The sequence below is a fragment of the Watersipora subatra genome, chromosome 3 (assembly GCF_963576615.1).
Source record: "Watersipora subatra chromosome 3, tzWatSuba1.1, whole genome shotgun sequence".
NCBI lineage: Eukaryota > Metazoa > Bryozoa > Gymnolaemata > Cheilostomatida > Watersiporidae > Watersipora > Watersipora subatra.
The window spans coordinates 10,015,915-10,033,954 of NC_088710.1; the positions used below are offsets into that span (position 1 = coordinate 10,015,915).

At 35.3% G+C, this 18,040-nt stretch overlaps 1 protein-coding gene and 1 long non-coding RNA gene across 2 annotated transcripts in view; both read right to left on the reverse strand.

The window, feature by feature from the left end:
• Positions 1-17,544, reverse strand: part of LOC137391211 (uncharacterized) — a 51,575-nt gene extending 34,031 nt beyond the window's left edge. Inside the window, exon 1 of the mRNA XM_068077611.1 lies at positions 17,471-17,544. The gene's annotated coding sequence lies outside the window, so the exon portion shown is untranslated. The remainder of the gene's footprint in view (positions 1-17,470) is intronic.
• On the reverse strand, positions 422-3,418 carry LOC137391698 (uncharacterized). The gene is made up of 3 exons (XR_010978154.1): positions 3,177-3,418; positions 2,709-2,823; positions 422-1,264 (listed from the first exon to the last, which is right to left on the reverse strand). It is a non-coding gene; the product is annotated as an uncharacterized lncRNA (long non-coding RNA).
• Positions 17,545-18,040: the final 496 nt, after the last annotated feature.

The window sequence follows — 18,040 nt, forward strand, 5'->3', positions numbered from 1 at the left end:
TAATTTTATGACCTTTGAACTTCACAAACCCTAGAATGGTAATTACGTGACTTTTGCTTTGATAGCGAAACGTAATGTAAGCGCCATATTGGAGAGCTAATTGTGTTCTAGTTTCGTATGTAAACAAACCGTGAAAAATGATATAAACGTACATGTCGAAAATATATTTTCCACCTGGTGGTAATGAAAACTACTCCTACACAGCGTTTAGAATGCCTGAAAGAAGAATTCCTATTGATGACAAATGGAGTGGATTATAATAAATGAGAACTGGAAGTGAAATAGATTTCCGTGGACCACATTATTCATACAAACGGTTGTATTACAGATGCATAAACCCAGCAAATGATATATTCAGGCAAATAACCACTGTTCCATTATATTTAAAATTATATTACATATGCATAAACCATAATGGAGAAACTTAGCACATGAAGTATCTTGATAAAAACAACACATGCTGAAAAAACAGAAACGGTTTTTAAGATGTAAGTGATAATAGCTCATGAATGTATGATATGTAGAATCTGTAAAAATGGAATAAACTACTGCAACAACTACACGAAAATTAAAAACAGTTGTAATAGAGGATAATCGAAAGAATGCAAACAAGGATATGCAGGGATTAGTGTAATTATATGATTAAACCTATAAGTAAGCCTTACAGAAACTGTGTGAATTGAGAGATGAGATTGAGAGGTGAGATTTGGATACCACCGGAGATTGAGCCAGTGTCAGAGTGTCTTACAACTAAATCATATTATAAATAGGAGTACAACAACATCTACAGATGAATATTATAGTAATTACATTATTACTGCCCTTTAAAAAGTACTACTTTAGTATTTTATGCCGCAAAGATGCACCTTGCAGTTTGAATGTACGATTTTAGCATAATTATGCTGTCTGAGATCATAGAAAGACTGAATAAAGTTTTTCATCAATGAAGCGTTGTTTGGTATGCCATCTGCTGTGTCCATAAGGTGTTTCCCAAGGCATAACACATCACTAGATCCTACACTACTGGTAACATACACCACGCAATGGAGTGGATCTGGCTTTGCATTAATTCGAAAGTATCGCTCTGTAACTAGCAGGATTGTGATGACACCGTCTGATGGACACGCCAATCCTCCATTGTTTTGTAGCTCGGGTAGAGTATAGAGATGTCGGTAATGGATACTTGACTTAGTCGTAACCAGGGACTGACGGCCAATGTTACATGACCGCACTTTGTATCCAGCTATATTGAATGTACTGTTACCTATAACAGAAATTAGACATCTGTAATCATTGTGAGCTCCAAAAACTGATTAACTTCTGGAGTAGCCTGTATGATGAGAATCTCGTCTCGAGCACTAACATTACCTGTCTTACCAGCATCTGATTTTGCGCCACATTTGCTGATAAGTTTGCGAAAGGTAGCCTTAAACTGAGTAACAGTAGGATTCTTATTCCAACCACCCAAACAAAAGCATCAATTAACATAATAACAATTACATATAATCAACCAAAATGAATGTCTTATTCATATAAAAGCTAATACCCTTAAAAGTTGTCTTGGAACAGAATTCAGATTACAGTTATTTGGTATCAAAAGATTCACTATGTCTTACTCTGCTGTGTTGTAAGCGTAAGGTGCTAAAAATGTAGAAATGTGATTACAAGCTCTTAAAAGTTAAACAGTTAATCGTCGCCATCACGAGACCGCCGTAGATTAGAACCTCTTTCCAAAACGTCTCAAATGGGACGTAGTTGTACAATATGGCTTCTGTTTACACTTTCACACAATCTCATTTGTCGAAATATTTCCACTAATTATACACTTCACGCATTAAATAAAACCATGTCCATTGTTCTTAAGCCTCTATTTCATCACCATTGTAATGCTGTCACTTTGAGCACTGCTATCTCAAAACCTACCGCAAAAGTTTGTTTAATCATTTCACCTTAGCTCGAAGGAGTGCATATCATCCTCTGATAAACATGAGGATCCTGTTTGTCATCTGTGATAGACAAAAAATTCTGCAGGAATTATTCGCACTGTTTGGCAGAAAGCACGGGTCACATGATCAGATTCTGACTAGACGATTAGACCAAGCCGAAACAAAAGTGTTAAGTAGCGAGCATTTATATTTCACACGTGCTTTTCTGTAGAACCCAAAGTAATAGTCATAAACTAGTGCTACGAGACATTTTAGATTGAGCCTTTTATTGACCTTTCAATTTCCGTGAAAACAGCGTGACAAAACGATAACCAAATGTAATGCCTATGTCGGAGAAATAAACAGATTTCAATCTACGGCGGTTTCATGATGGCTGTGATAAGCTTTTTATTTTTTAGCTTTAAAAAGAGCTTGTAATGAGATTTGCACATATTTTGCACCTACAACACGGCAGGGTAAGACATGGTGAATCTTTTGATACCAAATAACTGTAATGTGAATTTTGTTGCAAGTTGACCTTTAAGATACAACAATACAGCTAATAGAATAAGCTAAAATAAAATAGGTCAAAATGCTACCATATCGCTATGTAAAATGAAAATGTGACAATTTTCACTGGAAGTGATTCACACACATCTTAGGCATAAAGCTTTATGGAAATTTCTTAATCAAGCATAGATAAAAAATCGATTGCATCTATTAGATTATTTCAATAGAAATAACAACAAACAAATTGCAGAAATAATGCAAAGAAGTACTAACCATTGACACAGATGCATTACGAGAAAGATTGACATCAACATCTTCTGCTAAGCTTCAGACATATTCATAAGCACTTGCTGTGGCAGCTTTCGCCGTTTCGTGCTGTTTGAGGTTTCTGAAAGAAATTTAGATATATCTACTTTAAGTGGATATATCTCTACTCCTAAATATTAATATAATAAAAATTTCAAATTTAAATTATAATAAAACCTTCCTTCTGAAGGAAGAAAAATTCACTCACTAGCTTATAAATTTATGTAATCACCAACAACATACAGTCAAACTTGTACAGTCAGCAGTGACACTGATCGCCTACCACTCACCGAGAGACTAGGGTAGTAGAACAAACTAATGGCAGTACTAACTAGTAGTAACTACGTAAATAACTAGTAGAACTAGTAGTAGCACAACTAGTAGTAGTAGTATACTTTAGCAATACTAATAGAACTGGTAGTAAAAGTGACTCACTTATGAAATGTCATGCCATTTCCTTTGAAAGTCCATTCCTGCGTTTTTTACAGTTGATGAAATAGCAATAGCACTGCGCACCTACACCCATCTGTCTCTTACATAAATGAGTAATAGCAATCTCGGTAGTCTGTTCCTTTCATTTAGCGATGTATTCGTGATCTGCCAAAGCTGTTAAATATGTAATTAGATTTCTTTTTCACATTGAACACAATGATACTTTTTCAAAAGCAAATTTGACATGGCGACTGCAGGATGTCCGCACTCGCGAATCACCTTCGCCTTTTCCAGGGTTTTCAGTTCAATGTTTATGACAATCACGCACCTTTTTCACGCATCACGTGTTTTACTAGACCCGCGTAATTGCTACATGTGTGTCTATGCAGACAGAGGAAAGATAATATATACGTATACAGATATATTCAGTTTCAAGCCAACTTCTGTAGTCATATCATTTCAGCAAAATACTCCATTGTTAAATTCTATTTGAAATTTGACATAAGTACTTGTATTGGTAAGTAAAAATAACTATAAATATCAATATATCTATAAGATAAATGTAGTACAATCGTGGTAACATATCAGGGGCGGATCTACTGTGGTGCATATGGTGCAAATGCACCACCATAAATATGGCAAAAAATTTAAAAAAAAGATTTAAAATCCATCAAGATGAAGTAAATTCTACTCGACAAGGATAGACAACTCCCAACTCAAAAGCGAGTTCACACAAACTTGATGAGTCAATAAACAGATTTGCGGGTGAGCCGATAAACAGACTCGAGAGTGAGCCGATAAGCAGACTCGAGAGTGAGCCGATAAACAGACTCGCGGGTGAGCCGATAAACAGACTCGATGGTGAGCCGATAAACAGACTCGATGGTGAGCCGATAAACAGACTCGCGGGTGAGCCGATAAACAGACTCGAGAGGGAGCCGATAAACAGACTCGATGGTGAGCCGATAAACAGACTCGATGGTGAGCCGATAAACAGACTCGATGGTGAGCCGATAAACAGACTCGATGGTGAGCCGATAAACAGACTCGAGAGTGAGCCGATAAACAGACTCGTGGGTGAGCCGATAAGCAGACTTGTGGGTGAGCTGATGAACAGACTCGATGGTGTCTTTTCTCAACTATTACACCCTAGCAAGCCAAGCGCAATAATTCTTGATGTTCGGTCAATAGCACTTATAGTGAATGCAGCTATGATACGCTGGCTAATATCACAATGCTAAAGTCAGAAACAGTGACAAGAATGTTATACCTATTTGCTTTTCAAACTCAAGCAGAGCTTATTTGTAAAGAACGCAGTATCTTTATTGGTGTTATATCTCTCAGTACCAAGCAGTAACACACCAACAATGATCAAACCGGCAGGTTATATAGCAATCCCAAGAAAAATCCACAATTGATTGGCTGCACAGTAATCAGGTCAACCAATTCCACAATAACATATTTCGAATACAAAAACGATAACATTTGTCACTAACTAATCACGCAATACGAGTATTAATAATTTTTTTAGTGTTTGTATAGTAGCATGCAACTCTTAGAACAATATGGTAATAAATGGTTAACATAAAAAAATTGCTAGTATCACACATACATATACTCTACATTGAACAAGTGTTAAGCGTGCGCCTTATAAATGACTATTCAAATTTGTCTGAATTGCGATGAACGTAATATAGATCCGTTGAGTTAGCAATTTGAAGCTGCCGGATTATAGGCTTAGAAAAGACGTCATCAACTCTTACGCATTCTGACGTCTACAAATACGGGTACACACTGATTGACAGCTCATTCGCTTTTACAAGCATGAAGTGGGGTCCAAGACCATTCGCCCATCGGTAGATCCTATCGGGGACGACAGTGACCCTCTCGGGCTACTGGACTCACCAGTCAAAATCGATTTTTGAGTGCCAGTAGTCTCACCAACCACCTCAGCCCTTTTCAGGGCTATCATTTTCGTTTTAAGGGTTTTGTTCTGCGACGACAATGGTGGAAACTCGGTGTCGTACTTGTCGTCCACTTTTTTTATTACAAAGAATTGAGTAAATTAAAATTCATTTCACTGAGAACTTGCTTTGAGAGGAAATGAACAAAAACGGCCTAGTAGAGCTTGTTATAACGAATCAGTTTTAATAACATTGACCTGAATTTGTTTAGCTTATAAACAAATGAGAGTGGTCCCAATAAACATCCCCAATTGAGCCACAACTTTTTCGAAAGAAGCACTACAAGCAATTCTAAAAGCAAAATGTCTCAAAAGAAAGGTCAAGAACGAACTTTGGATCATTTCTTTCAACGACAAAACATCAACTCAAAAAAGTATGCCCTAATATGTTTGTTTTATAATAGCATCGTTATGTAGCTAATACTACGAAACATTTTTTGTGGTAGTTTGCAGAAATTATGGCTAATTTCTGCACAGCCAAACCAAATGGCTGTTGAGGTTTTGTGATTGATTTTGTCTTGGTTTTATTTTACTGCATAAATGTCTGTTAACTTTCTGTTTACATGTAATCTTGATATACATAGTATAATAAACATTATAAACACCAATTTAAATAATCATATCTAATGTCAATTTTTACCTCTAAACTTGTTGTTTGCTGCAAATAAATGATTACACTTTTTTGGGCTCAAACACACCTCTCCTTCATTCTAAGATGCCTAAATTTCAAAAAGTTCCGCTAGTGCGAGGCCAGGTAAGGGGGTCGCCCCGCGCACCCCCTCCCACTCTAGATATATTAAACAAGTTTTGCACCACACACTTTTTTCCTAGATTCGCCCCTGCATATAATACTATTTACTAAACAGATTGGCTGAAACTTCAGTGTTTATTCTTTTGAGTCTGTTTTTACAGAATTTACAAATGAACAACATTGTACATTTTGTTGTCATGGTTCTTGAACTTATTTCAATATTATAGACTCGAAGATGTCTAGACCAAAACAGCAACCTTTTAAGCTTGGTGATTACATCTTGCCAACGCTTAAAAGAAAACCTGTAAAGAGGAAGAGTTCAGTTAATAATGCTCCTGAAAAGCCTAAGAAAGAAATGTTTGAGAATCCAGGAATAGTAAGTAAATTAAGCGAAGTGTAACACGCATATAGATTTCAATTTCCATAGAGTGATAAGTTAGCGTATATAACACAGGGGTCCTTTAGTGGGATATTGCCAAAGCCGGGTCATAGGCCACACACACACAAAAAAACAACAAACGTGCACGTAGTTATGAGCAAAAACCAAAGTATGCATCCAAATATTTCACCAATCCGATGAACAGCCCACACAAAAACTAAACCAATCGACAGGACCACCCATCATGTCAAAATATTCCAAGTTTTAAGTCATGTCTTGCACAACTCACCTTATGGTTTCTCAAAAGTGGTCTGTAAGTCCCTATCAATTTGAGACTGTCCGATTGCTGTTTTCCAAATGGTCACTCCTAGCCTAGCGTCCTGCTTCAACACCTCAGTAACAATGGGGGCATCGCTAAGTGCTCCCGAACTTTTCCCCGATAGTTACTGCTAGATCATGCCAGATCGTCATCCTCCCAATGGCTTACCAGATAGATTTTAAGTTATATCTTAACAAACCAGCTATTTTGTTTCCAAGTTTAATTTATTTTCAAGCTAATACAGAGAGAAATTTTTCTCAAGCAAGCATGACTATTTTAGCTCCTAATACTTTTACTACCCATTTTGACCCTCACGCATTTATCTAGTTTGAGATATTTCTCACTCGCAAAAATGAGTTAGGGTCAGAATTGGTCAAAAATGTATTAAAACTAGCTGAAATCGTCAGAAGTCATATTCACACATGCTTTAAAGAAAACTTCCCTTTAAAATAAGCATGTCTCCTCTCTCATTTAAAAAAATCACTGGTTTGTTAAGACATTACTTAAAATGCATCTGGTAAGCCATTGGGAAGAATTTTATGATTATCTGGCATGATTTTAGCCATCATGCAACCGCGTCACACATTTTACTAAACCTTATGTTACACCATGAACTAAAAACATTTATGCTAACCTAATAGAAATGATTTATTAATAGAAAGGAGTTTTTTGTTTTGCAGACTGCATACTCACTTCATCAGGATGATATCTGGAGACCACCTCTAACACTCACACCCATTCTATCTGTAAGTACAAAAAACTTTTGGTTATCTACTGTACACGAGTAACATATAGTGCATTAACAATTATACACCATTTGCCTCAGTATCACCTAATGCACATTTTTTGGTTCATACTACACGAAGACCAAGAGCTATTGGCTAGGTTACAGTCTAATAACTTTTTAATTTTCTTGCATCTGACACACTCTACTAATGCATACATTATTTTACATAGGGACCCAAGAAAGTACAGAGACGAACTCAAAAACTTTTCCCAAATGATGTTGTTGAAGGGATGGTAAGCACAAAATATTCAATATTTACTAGTGACTCAATCTTCTATTGTAAGGTATTTTAAAGCGTGTTCATATTGTAGCCCCTTCTTTTTTAAGAGAGGGCAACAACTAGCCTGACTTGACAAATCTTGTTTTGTGGAGTTACTCTCCTGAGAAGCATATCTTGCAAAACAACAGCTGGTTCAAAGACGGACAAGGCCCTGCATGCAACTTTATCTGTTAGTTGGAGTTGCCTTTTCTTGAAAAGTAGGACCAATTTTTGCCATAAAAAGCCATTGTTACCACTACTATTGGTTATGTAGCTATCTTCCATAGTAAAATAATACGAAATTGTTCCATAGGTTACAGGTTGACTTGCAACAAAATTCAAATTAGAGTTATTTCGTATCAACAGATACACCATGTTTTACTCTGCTGTGTCGTAGGTGCAAAGTACGTGGAAATGTGATAACAAGCTCTTTAAAGCTCAAAAACAAAAAGTTCATCGTCGCCATCACGAAATTGCCGTTGATCAAAATAAATTTTTTTTCTCTGACATAGTCGATCCATTTGGTTATTGTTTTGACACGTCATATTCTTACATGAATTGAAAGGCCAATAAAGGCCTTGATATAAAACGTCTAACACTAGTTTATGTCAAATAGTTCGAGTTCTACCGGAAAGCCTGCATCAAATATAAATGCTCTCTACCTTACAGTTCATTTGAGCCTAGTCTAATTAACTAGTCGTAATTGGATCATGTGACCCATACTTTCTGCCAAATCGCGCAAACAATTAATGCAGCACTTTTCGACTATTGCAGGTGACCAACAGGCTCCTCATGTTCATTAGAGGATGAAATGCACTCCTTTGAGATAAAGTAAAAATGTAGAACTTGTTTTGGCGGTAGGCTTTGAGATACCAGTGCTAAAATGACAGCATTACGATTATGACGAAATACACGCGTAAGGATAATAGACATGGTTTTATCGAATGCGTTAAGTATATTTATGAAAATATTTTTACGAATTAGGTTGCATGAAAGTGTAAACAGAAGCCATCTTGTTAAACTACGTCCCATTTGAGCCGATTTTGAAAGATATTCTAATCTATGGCAGCTTCGTGACGGCTGCGATTAACTGTTTGTTTTTGATGTTTTAAGAGCTTGTAATCAGTTTTGCACATATTTTGCACCTACAACATAGCAGAGTAAGACATGGTGAACCTTTTGATACCAAATAGCTGTAATGTGAATTATGTTGCAAGCTAACCTTTCAATAAGATCCATTAACCTTTAAAGTTGTCAATATTAGGAACGCTATTTTCTTGACTTTCAGGTAGATTCTATCGAAATGTATGTTTCCTTTTTCTGACAGGCACTTGTCAGAAGTCCACAAGATGGACACTGTATCCTGCACAGTGTTATCACTCATTTAGGAGGCTGTGTGGGATACTACACCAAGATGATGAGAGAGGAATTGGCATCAGGTTGGGCAGCTATTTATAGGTCATTTCTGCCAAATATTCATTCTTTGCCAGAGGCATTGGAGCAAATACAAAGGTATGAAAATATGAGAGACTTCTCTCAAGATATTGTGGATTTGGCCTTTTATTTACTAAGCAACAGCTTGAAGATAGTTATTGTTATTCATGATCAACAGTACAAATCACCGGTTGTTACAAAGCCGGACAATTGGCAGTGTATCGGCTCTCTCAAGGTAATCAATTTATGCCGGCAAACGCCATTGCACTACGACGCCCTTGTTGCTAATGCTCTTTTACCATTGGTTAAAAATATAAAACAAGTAGATCATGTAGGTATGACCTATGCAGCCGACCTCAGTTTGACCGAGGCGTTCAAACCCACTAAATTTGATTTATTTGAAAATTTAAATTGCACAGATCATTGTTTTTCAACAATAAAAGTTCTGCCTAAAGAAACCTTTGGTTTTGATTTGTTGTCGATGGTAGCCGAACAAGAGTTAGCTCGTCACAAAGCAACACTAGAGGCCTCTGATGTTAAAACAAGCGATTATACTTTTCCACCTAATTTTTCAACTAATAAAAATATTGCCAATGTTAAAAATGAAACTATTAATATGGAAAATGAATATTCTTTTGAGCCCAAGTCACAAGAAATAATTTATGATAAGGAAACCCATGATAAGTCTAGTGATCAATTTGTGAAGGTAGATGATGAAGTGCAAGGCAAGTCATTAATTAATGATTGTACTTTTTCAAAGCAGAATAAAAACAAAGTAAATAGTTCACCACCACAAATAAGCAATGAAATTTTTAATAACTCAAATAGTGAAGATGACGATGTGCTCGAGCGATCACACGTTAGAATGCCCAGTGGTGAAAGATCTTTTACAATAAATAATTTTGACAGCTCAAGTATCGATAATATAGACGTACTTGGGCAATCACCTTGCAGAGTGCCTAGTAGTGATATATCTTTAACAACAAGCCCTGATAATTACAATTCTGATGTTTCAACAGAAATAGAATCTGTTTTACATGAAGAATTTAAAGTTTTTTCATATTCTTTGTTAGAAAGGTCTGAAATTTTAGATATTCTATTAGAAACCAATTCAGATATCTCGAATGTTTGTAAAGTAATACCTTATAAACCTAAAATAACAGAGAGATACATCAATTTTGTAGTTGATTGTCGAGGTTTAAAATTCAGAAAAGACTTGCAGTGTGATGGGCTGGGAGTCTATAAAAACAATTCAAATCGGGATATTTATTTAAACAAGAAAAAAAAGCAAACGCAATCAAAAACCAAATCTGAGTATAAAATAACCACTACGTATTTTACAAATGTTCATAATCCAGAAATCACAAAAAAAATTTCCAGTGCAAAACGTAAAAATACATTTACAATTTTTTCTGTCATTACATATACGCGCAACTCTGAAAATAATACTGAGCAATTTATTTTTAAAAATAAATGTCATGGGAATAGCCAAAAAAACTCTAACAAATCTTACAGTAAAACAAAGCCATCTGTTATCGCAAAGATGAAAGATAAATTGCCCACCCAAAAACCACAGTATGCAATGCATGAAATGGTTAAGGAAAGTGGGGGTTTAATGAATTTAAAATCTAGTGGTGACATACCCCGTAATCTGTCACAATTCTATAATGCCAATAAAGACGAGCGTTATGATGATGATATTAAAGAATTGCTAAAACTTGCTCGCAAACAGAATTCTGGTATTTTATTTGTTGGAGAACATCCTCGGTTAATTATAGTTTTGGGTTATGAGTGGCAACTAGATCTAATGGCTATGGTCTCTAAAAAAAATGTATTATCCTCTATTGTCGGGATCGACACAACATTTAACTGCACCGAGTATTTGGTCACGCCCTTAGTTTTTAAACATCCTTTAATAATGAATTGTCAGGGAAAGTCACCCCATGTTTTGGGACCAATTTTGGTGTCTAACACACAAGACACCATAGCTTTTGAAATTTTTGCTGCCGTTTTAGCATTGTTTAAATCAGATTTAAGAAACTGCAAAATTGTTCTTGGGAGTGATGGCCAGATGGCAATGTATAACGGCTTTAAAAATATTTTTCCAAACACAAAACTAATTCTGTGTTCAAAACATGTCAAGGATAATTTATCTCGTCAGTTAACTAAAATGTGTAGTACCAAAAATTCTAGCATTATACTAAAAACAATATTATTTGACACAGATTGTCTTATTAATCAAGAAGATGAAAGTTTTGATTTAACACTTGATCGATTAAAAGAATCATGGGAGGAGCTTGCTCCAGGGTTTTACTTATGGTTCAAAAAGTCACAATATAATCGTTTTAAAACTGGAGTAATTTATCCAAGACGAGTTGAAGCTGAACTAAGGGACGATAAACAGTATTTCAATAATCCAAACGAGGCAATTAACAAAATTTTAAAAACTGGTATGAATCGTAAAACCAATATAATCAAGTTTTGTAAACATGTAGCAAAACAAGTTAATTTACAAAAAGATAACATTGAGCTTAGCATAATTTCAACAGGCCCATATCAGTTGAAACCCATTCATAAAAAAAAATTTCATGTTGATCCAGATGATTGGGCAAAGCTGCCATTAAAGATTAAACAACAAAAACTTAACTCCTTTTGGAATGGTCCAATGCTATGCAAACAGAAGCAAGAAAGTAGGAAAGAAATAATTGGGAATCGGGCAGCTCGAAGCAAAAAACCATGCCAAAAGGAGAGAATAAGACTGAATAGAAACAAATGTTTAAGTAAAGTACATAGAAATTCAAATTATATGTACTTACGATATACAACAACCATTACCAAATCCTATGTAACTTGTGCGCATTGTAAAAAACAAATAGTTAAAACTAAAAAAGTTCCCCATAACATTGTTGGTACATTGTTAAAAGGAACCCCAAAAGATGGAAAAATTTTATATCATTACATGTATGCACATGTGCACTGCATGAAAAGATGTTATGAATTTTACAAACGGAAATTGCATCTTTGTCCAGAAATTGAGACCAGCCTCAACGAGTATCAGCAAGATATGATAAGTGGTTTCTAACACCTGTTTTCCTTGTTGTATTTTAAAAGATTTTCAGGCAAAGGTTTAAATGTTTATTGCAATCTTATTTGCTAGTCAGTACTCAACAAAACCAAATTTTGTAATTTTTGAACCCTTTTTTTAGTTACAAAAAAAAAGAAAATTTTAACAAGCAATAAATTTTTCTCTTTTTTACTATACAATATGGTTTTTAACTTTGGTTTGTGTTTGTTTTGGGTTTTTTATGTTGTTTTTTGGTAAATGCCTTTACTGTTTTAGTCTGGATGACATCGCAAGTTTAAGCATTCTTAATAGGCTAATATAAGTAAACTAAGGTTTTGTTTGTTTTGTACACAACTATTCTTAATACGATATGCCTATTTTATGTTGTTTTTTAGTAAATCCCTTTACTATTTTAGTCTGGATGACATCGCAAGTTTAAGCATTCTTAATAGGCTAATATAAGTAAACTAAGGTTTTGTTTGTTTTGTACACAACTATTCTTAATACGATATGCCTATATTATGTTGTTTTTGGTAAATCCCTTTACTATTTTAGTCTGGATGACATCGCAAGTTTAAGCATTCTTAATAGGCTAATATAAGTAAACTAAGGTTTTGTTTGTTTTGTACACAACTATTCTTAATACGATATGCCTATATTATGTTGTTTTTTAGTAAATGCCTTTACTATTTTAGTCTGGATGACATCGCAAGTTTAAGTATTCTTAATAGGCTAATATAAGTAAACTAAGGTTTTGTTTGTTTTGTACACAACTATTCTTAATACGATATGCCTATATTATGTTGTTTTTTAGTAAATCCCTTTACTATTTTAGTCTGGATGACATCGCAAGTTTAAGTATTATTAATAGGCTAATATAAGTAAACTAAGGTTTTGTTTGTTTTGTACACAACTATTCTTAATACGATATGCCTATATTATGTTGTTTTTTAGTAAATTCCTTTACTATTTTAGTCTGGATGACATCGCAAGTTTAAGCATTTTTGAAGTTTTTTTCAAGCACGTGTTAATATTCATAAACATGCTCTCACCAAATATCCCACAAGGGAAAAGCCCTGTCTGCAGTCTGCCACATGGTTTTATAGTTCCGCAGCAGTCCACATGGTCAACACCTATATATCCACATACTCGCGGTGTTACCCCTCTGTGCCAGACTGTCATGCATAACCTAAGGTCCTGCAATACAAACGGGCACGAGGCAGACGCACGCATATACAACAAATATGACTCATGACGATTTCTAATAAATTTTAAATTTTTTGTCAGTTTTCAACTAGTTTTGATACATTCGGACCAATTTTTACCCTCACATGTTTCCTAGTTTGTTGACATATTTAAAATGTGTCTGCTGTTAGATGTAATTTGCAAGGGCAGAAAATATTTATTTCTCCACGAGAGCCGATACACAGCCAGGGCGTCTTTTATAAAACACAAGGAAATTCAATATATAAGCATAGAGCGAACAGCGAATAGTTTCACTGCTTGCTAATGCCATTACATGCTTGCTTTCCGTTACAGATCGGTGTCAAAACCATTCTACATTTAGCGCAACCAACTTTCTAACTATGTATTTTATACAGCAGCTTGCCATTTTACTTTTAATATTGCATTCCTCCTATTGCAGGGGAGAGATATAAACATATAACCTTTTCCTTTCATTATTGTTGTTTGTTGTACATAATAACACCCAGTACATTACAGCTACCATTGCAGTTCTCCTATTGCACTGCACTGCTATTTGACTGCTAATATTGCATTTCTCAACCAGCAGTACCCTTTCATTTTTCCATCATCACTTTGGTTGTGGGCTGTATGACAAGGGAATTTCTAGTTTTATAGATTGTTGTCAAATAACCAGCGATAGCGTTTGGCCACGACTAACTGCCTTGATTTCCATGATTCTGGCAGTGTTGGACAGTTTGGTGAGACTTGGTATAGTTTTAATCAAATTTCATCTAACATTTTAGCCTGTAACAAATATTTCCTTATATTGACTGCAATTTATTGCCATGCTCTATTTTCTCACATTCAGCCAATTCAGCACAATGGTACGTATTTTAAGTAACTGCTGTGCGTGTGGTAGATAGCGGCATACGGTATCACTAGTAAGTAGTAATGCACGTGATTCATCTGTTTCAATAATAGATTTCTGCTACCATCACAACTAATACTAGTATGAGTTGTACCTTACTGCACCCTGAAATGTATGATATGGCTAACATATCACCAAACAGCTAACACTTTCTCTTCTGCTTGTCTGGTTGAAGAAATACTAACGGAATGATGCTACCAAAAATGCTAACCAAATACTAACAGTTGTGACATGTTTGTCATTTAACCTTTTATCCACCTTAAACATCAATGATATTTTCTTCTCGCAGCTGAATGCCTGGTCATGCCTGCAGGTCTCTCCATAGTTTCTCTGTCGGAGATCATATGTTTAGACACAAGAAGGAGAAGCACAGGACAGAGTGAAAGCTGAGTAATTGAATTTTATAGGTTGTTCTAAAGAAGCTCCATGTATATTCCTTAATGGTCATTCTCATTTCTATTTCTAGTCCATCATACCAGTCATTCGGAGGTTGACCAACTCAAACGCAAGGTTATTGACCTTCAAAAAAGACTAAATCGGGTAATTATACATACTGCCATTTTTTTTGTAAAGAATAACATTTTTACCCATTTTGGTACAATTGTTACAGTGGGTTGTGTTTTCGCACATTAAATCATGGATTAAATCACATTAAATATTTCTGTAATATGCATATTAAAATACTTACGTTTGCTTGGGTTGTGTTTAGAATTTTTTTGTTTTAGGCCAAAAACAAAAGAGAAAAGGGCGGATGAGGCCTAGCTTAGACAGCGCAAGATAAGGATGCGGTTTTTGCCATGGCAGCAGGGTGCCATGCACTGACACCGTCAAACTGCCAACATCAGCTAGCGCATCGTCTTGCGAATAAGTTTGTCACGGTACATATGCACTTCATGTGTAGAAAAGCCACTGAAGTACTGAAGAATGATTCGCCTGTGAGCTTTGGGAATGCTTCAATGTGAGATATTGTGTACAGAGTTGGCGGCATCAATTAACTCTTAGCTTAAAGCGTCTGTTGAGGTCTGAGAAGCAGAGCTGAAGTGCGCCTTCTAAGTGGAATTTTCTTTTCATTACTCCCTCTATGTTTAAATTTTTCTTTGATTAATATCATTCATCTTGACACATTGTCAAAATATTAGTAGTATCCAATTGCTCACCTGAAACCAGTGTTGCGAATGCAGCGTAAACCTTTTTAACACCATTCAACGTTTTACTGCAATATTGTTTAGTTTTTGTTGTTTGTTACTGCTACATAAATTTTATTTTATTTAATCATGTGCAGATAATCATAATATCTGTAACTGCTGACCTCAGCCTAGTTTTACATATTTATTGCGATACTGTATACAATATCTTTTGCATATTACATGTTTTGAATGAAAATTATCCACATACAGTATTCAAATTAATATTGTCAACAGCCACTATGTTGTTACATCAGTTTAGCAGCAGCACCTAAGGCTTTAACACAAACATCACAACATACAATTCTTCTAGAAACAGAAACCAGAAACTGGTTACAAATACAAAACCTATCAGAACTTGAGCTATATGCCAATTTAGGTGAGAAGTGCTTTAATTTTAGCTTCATAACGGTTATATATTTAAAGTAAAACATTTTTTATAAGCTTCTTGTAGGATATTCTCTCCTTTTTCAATTGGTGTATAATATAACAATCAATTTAAGAGCAACCACAAATAGGAGTAAATTATGTTGGCTGATGTTGCGGCCTCTCCATTATACAAGTAACTTCTATAAAATAAAAAGGGCGTTGCCTGTTTGTTTGCAAACGAGCGAGCTCCCGTAAACAATCATTACGGGACTCTGTATATAGGTTTGGGTTTACGATTATATCATTTAGGAACTTGACTGAAGTAGCAATCTGACTAATTACTTCTGGTTTGTTGAGATCTTACTTAAAACGCATCTGGTAAGCCATTGTGAGCGATTTCACAACGATTTGGCATGATTTTAGCCGTCACGCATTGTCACGCAATTTTGGGTAAATTTTTTGACCCAACCAAAAACCATCAAAATATCATCTAGGAGTGTTTTAGAAAGATTTGATGTCATTTTGAAGTATTTTAAATCATCACGCGTTTTACTAAAACGGCAACCCGTTTAGTAAAACGTGTGCGAAACGGCCGCCGTTTTACTATATCGGTAGCCGCATAGTATAACGCGTGACGATTTACAAGCTAATACAGGTCGAAATTTTTGTCAAGCATGAGTGAATATGACTCCTGACGATATAGAATACATTTGTAAATATTTTAAAGTTGTTTTAAACCGACTTTGACCATCACGCGTTTTTCAAAGTTTGTCGAAATATTACGTAAAACGCATCCAGTAAGCCATTAGGAGCGATTTCACGATGATTTGGCATGATTTTAACCGTCACGCGTTGTCACGCAATTTTTGGTAAATTTTTTGACCCAACCAAAAACCATCAAAATATCATCTAGGAATGTTTTATAAAGATTTGATGTCATTTTGAAGTGTTTTAAATCATCACGCGTTTTACTAAAACGGCAACCCGTTTAGTAAAACGTGTGCGAAACGGTTGCCGTTTTTACTATAACGTGACCGTCGTCGTACTAAACGGTCGCCGTTTTTTACCAAAACGGTAGTAAAACGCGTGACGGTTGAATATTTTCAGGCTAATACAGGTCGAATTTTTTTCTAAGCACTGTAAATATGTCTCCTGACTATGTAGAATCAATTTTTAAGTGTTTCTAAACAATTTTAATACATTTTGATCAAATGTTTTTCTCAAAAATTTTTTTGGTCAGTCGAGATATTACGTAGAATGCATCCGGTTAGCCATTGGGAACGATTTTATGATGATTCTGCACGATTTTAGCCATCACGCGTTGTCACGAAAAATTTTTGACCCTACTGAAAACCATCAAAATATCATCTATGAGTGTTCTAGAATGCTTCTACGTTATTTAGAAGTGTTTTTGACCATCACGCCTCGTCACGCGTTTTACTAAACCCGGAGCGAGCTCCTGTATTCGCTTCTGTAGGTCGCGGGACTCTGTGAAACTATACGACACTGGATTAATCCAACTGCCAACGGTCACAAATAATTAAAATCGGTATATGAAAAAGATTGGGAAAACTGGTGTAACAGTTTACACGTATTCAAACATTTCTGTATAGCAATGTCAACTCTTACGCAAACTAGCGGCTACTGCCTTAATATTAAACGAATGTTGAGTTACTTGTCTCGAAAGTTTTCACTCTCCTTTCATGCCTTCGATTTTCTTAACGAAGAAGTAAAGCAAGCAAGTTTTAATGGTGACAGGTCTATGTTCTGCACGCCCTATGTTCCGCAAGGCCCTATGTTCCGCAAGGCCCTATGTTCCGCACTTTTCCGCAAAATCGGATGAAATTTCTAAAAAGGACAGACAACTTCTAAAGCAAATGCAATTATTGCTGTTTAAATAAAACCGTCGTTGCGAAATCACGCCGTTGGGAAAACACAAACCGCTCTGCTGAACTTGAAAGAAAATGAAAAGATCTGACGAATGAACGTTCACTAAAAGTTAGTAGTGATAATACACGAATTATTAAATTAGAATACGCAAAAAAACCATCTTTTTCAGTCATATCTTTATCTTAAAGTAATATAGATAAATTTAAAGGCTTTTTCATTCTTCTATTTAATTAAATACAAGTGTTCATGTAAGCCTACATTTCTAATTATAAAAAGCCATAAACTCTGTATATATCACTCCATAACAATATTAACATAATCATGTAAGCCTATGTTACGTACTCTGTAATATTAT